Genomic DNA, 4,104 nt, shown 5'->3' on the forward strand with positions numbered 1-4,104 from the left:
ATCCAGGCTGCTGGCAGATGAGTTCAAGCTCTTTTTCCCTTGGGTCAGAAACAAAACAAAACCTCACCATGTGACTGTGGGCAAATTCTTTTCTTTCCTGGGGTCCAGGTTTCACCAATTGCAACATAAGACTGGTGTCTAAGTCCCTTTACAAATTTGACATCTTAGAAGTTTACATGTGGACAGGCAATGAAGAACGAACTCTTCCAATGCAGGAGTGAATTAGTTTGGACTCTTTTTGTCTGCAGTGACAGAAACCTGTTAGGAAGGGGCCTAAATTAAAAGTTACTGTATTAGTTCATGAGGGAGGAAGCCTGGGGATTGTGGGCAGCAGGCAGAGCTGGATCCAAGTGCTCTAGCAATGTTGTCGGCTCTTTCTTGCTCCCTCTCTCAGCTCAGCTTCCTTCTGTGTTGCCCTCATCCTCAGCTCAGGAACAGGCTTTTCTGTGATGGGATGATGAGCCCTCTTAGGCCTAACAGAATATTCTAGAGCTATAGCTCCTAAAGAAAGTGGCAGCCTTCTGCACCTTCTAAAAGAAGCATCCCAGGAAAGGTGCCAGTTGGCCTCACTGCACTCACCTGCCTATCCCTATGGGTGTTAGGATGGAGTGAGGGGCCGCGACTGGTACTCCCGCTGAAGATGACATGAAGCAGAAAAGCCTTTCTGTCTTCTTCAAAGCAAAGGAACCCAGATACGAAAAGATAGGTGAACTGAAATGAGCTGTGCAGTCCGACATAACAGCAACCACAGGCCACTCCAGGCCTTTAACACACGGAGAAAGGAGGAGGGATTCTTCCAATGAATACGGTATTACTCATGTAGCCCCAGTTGGAGCTGGTGTGTGTGTGTGTGTGTGGGAGGGTAAGAATCATGAGCAAATGATCCTAGCCCCTGAGAAGGAGCAGGAAAAGTACTCCACACCATAAGACTGTGGTCCCAAGAGCCAGGCGTGTTTGGCTTGGCTGTAAATGCCTTGAGGGAACCGGGGAGCCTTGTGAGAAGCCCTTGGTGGCTGCAGGAAGTACAAGGATGGAGTGTGAAGCAGCACATTTGGACTTAAAATGTGGAGAGGAAAAATCAAGACCAGATGTGAGGCATGAGAGGCAGCAGTGGGGCTGAATTAAGCAGGACTGAGGAAACGTGGTTTCAACTATGGTAAGATACAAAGTGAAAAGAGTAACACTGGGTAACACTAAAATAAAATATAGGTTAATATACACTTTGTCTTGATATGGGAGTGGACTTCTAAGCATTAAAGCAAAAGAAAAAAAATCAGATAAAAAAATCCTTTCCATATGTGACATTAAAAAGTCAAGCATACATTTTGAAACATCAGAAAACTAAAAGGCAAATGGCAAACTGGAGGAAATATTTATAAAATGAAGATATTTATAGTAAGATGAATGCTTATTAAAAAAACACATAAAGATCCCAACAAAAAATGGACAAATGATGTAAACAGTTTCCAAAAGGGAAGTGAACAATGGTATAACTGTCTTCATTTAGAATGTACCCCGAGACCTCCCCTTATCTCCACAGCATGTTCCCCACCTTCAGGCCGCTCCACTTAGAACACGGTTGCTTGGCACTGATCCACAGAGAAGGCAAAGGCCTATGAAGAGGATGCTGGCCATTAGATCAGCTCCTCAGAGGCCTCCGACCCGGCAACATTTTTCTCTACATCCTTTTGCAAAACTCAACAGCAATTCTGGTAGGACAAGGACAGGGGAGAGGAAAGAAGCCTCTGCTCGCATGCATGGAAGCCCCAGAGGCCCACAGGAGGGAAGGCAGAGGCAACCTCCTGGGTTGAATGCTGTCTCCCCTCCCGCCTAGAAGTAACCCACAGCCACTCCTTAAGCCAGGTCAGTCCAATTTACCCACAGATGTGGAGAGAGTCTGGGCCAAAACATGAGCAAGCTGTCATGACTCAGGAGGCTGGGGTTTTGCCCGCCACCCCTGCAAATGACTGACACTGGTAATTGTCAGGCAGACAGCCTCAGATCCATTGACAATTATCACGGATTACATAACTGCCCTTATTTAGGACTGCCATACTGTGGCAAGGGCAGTGTTGAACAAACATTGGCTCTGAGAGGAAGTCCCTTCACCTCTCTGGGCCTTGGTTCCCTTGTCTGTATGAAAATGACTCTCTCCGTCTCTCTGTCTCTCCATCTCTCCTGTTGGGACTGTCGCATGAGCCTGCGTGTTAGCTGCTCCTCACAGTAAGCCTTCTTCGTGGGCAATCAACTGCTCCATTAACAACCTCTGTCATCTTTTCTCCCTTTGCTCTCATGCAAAAGCATCTTCTTGTAGGTGCTTCTGGATTTTTTTTAATGTAGTCATCATCTGAGTAAATGTTTAACAAGTCTGGAGTTGTATGGTCTGCTGTATCTAAACCAGTCTTGGATGCACTTTCTTTTGTCTGGAGATCCTTCTTTATTAATGCTTCAAACTTCATGATCTCATCAGCGACATCCGCTGCCTCCTGTTGCTTTTTCATCGTTTTGGGGGTCTCAAGTACTTTCAGAGTGCGATTTGATGCAGGTTTAGGAATCAGTATGATAGCTGCTTGGATTTGGGGTTTTCATTTTGTCATCTCTTTAGGCGTTGCTCTCAGGCAGCTTTGCTTTTCATGTTTAGAAATTTTAAACTTGCCAGAGGCTGTGTGATGGGTATTTGTACTTGGTCAGCCCACTTTTTTTTCTTCTTCTGAAGAGCAATGTACACTTGATATAGGAGTTGTTGCTCCATGCTTTTCTGTGATGATGCTTTGGGCCATATTCTTATCAAACTGCACACCAAGAAGGTGAAGCATTGGCTCCAAGTGAGAAAGATTAGTAAGTCTGGCTGTTGAAATCCTGTCTGAAAATTCTGAAAAATCACCCTGAAGTTCAAATTTGTGCAGAACTTCTCCAATCAGACAGCCATTGGAAAATGCCTTTGCAAATGACCTGGGATCTGCTAATCATGGAGAATGCAGTCTTCAATTCTTCTGGCACGAGATCTTCATGGGATCAAGCCAAGCCCTACACCCAAGACCAATCAGGATGCTGTCTTTTAGTCTTCTGGACTTCACAAGATCAAGCGAAGCACAACACCTGATAAGAATCTTCTCGCATAAACTCAAGCCACAGCCCTCCAATTGAAACTAATCAAGTGAGAGAGTGAGAGACTGGGAATGTAGCTCAATGGAGAGAGTGTGAGCAAGACGGGGGAAGAGGCTCAGTGGAGCTGGTGCCTGCTGGGTAAATACAAGGTCCTAGGTTTGATCCCAAAGGAGATGGAGAGACGACAGAGAAATTTTGGATCCAATACTTGATTTGTCCACTAAAGTGGCAGACTATCAACTGTTGACAAATAATCTGATTCCACTTAAGATGATATGTGATTGGAAGGAACTGTTTTTTCATGGAAAGCCAGATCTGCAGGACAGTAAAGAAAGCCAGGACTCATATAATGTATCTTCAGATGCTTTGGTTTCAGGTGAACCATTAGCAGAAACACAAGGTTAAACTATATCTAGTATCTGTTAATACACATACTAAATAAATACTGAAGAAGTCAAATCAAGTGATAGTGATCATTTCTCTAAACTCACTGTACATGCTCAGCTTGGTGCAAAATCACAATTGCTGAAGAAAGGAAAGAGTATTGCAGACACATTATTAGTAAACATCATAGTAAATGCTATTAATGAGATACCTGTGAATCAGTGGATCCTTGATGGTTTTCCAATGACATTAAACCAAGCACAGCTGCTAGAGGAAATTCTCACTGGCTGCAATAGCAACCTCATAGAAATGGAGGCAATGAAAACACAAATATCTACATTGGCTGTGGCTTCTACAGCTTCAAAAGAAGTACCTCTTCCCTCTTCTGCATTTGATTTTGTCATATTACTAGATATTTCAGATACTTTCTTGCTGAGTCACATAATGATATCATACTTAAGAATTTTCACATGAAACAGCTCATAAAGATATTGGTCAGGGCTGGGGATTCAGCTCAGTGGTTCTGCCGCCTGCCTCGCAAGCACAAGGACCGGAGTTTGATCCCCGGTACCATCGGTCAACGTGGCACTGCTGAAAACCAAGAGAAGTACG

General features: G+C 44.2%; 1 pseudogene; it reads right to left on the reverse strand.

Moving 5' to 3' along the window:
* Positions 1 to 1,519: 1,519 nt before the first annotated feature.
* LOC109118556 lies at positions 1,520 to 3,606 on the reverse strand (annotated as a pseudogene).
* Between the last annotated feature and the right edge of the window lie 498 nt (positions 3,607 to 4,104).

This window comes from Fukomys damarensis, unplaced genomic scaffold (genome assembly GCF_012274545.1).
Source record: "Fukomys damarensis isolate Sample0158 unplaced genomic scaffold, DMR_v1.0_HiC HiC_scaffold_22, whole genome shotgun sequence".
In the NCBI taxonomy this organism is placed as follows: Eukaryota; Metazoa; Chordata; class Mammalia; order Rodentia; family Bathyergidae; genus Fukomys; species Fukomys damarensis.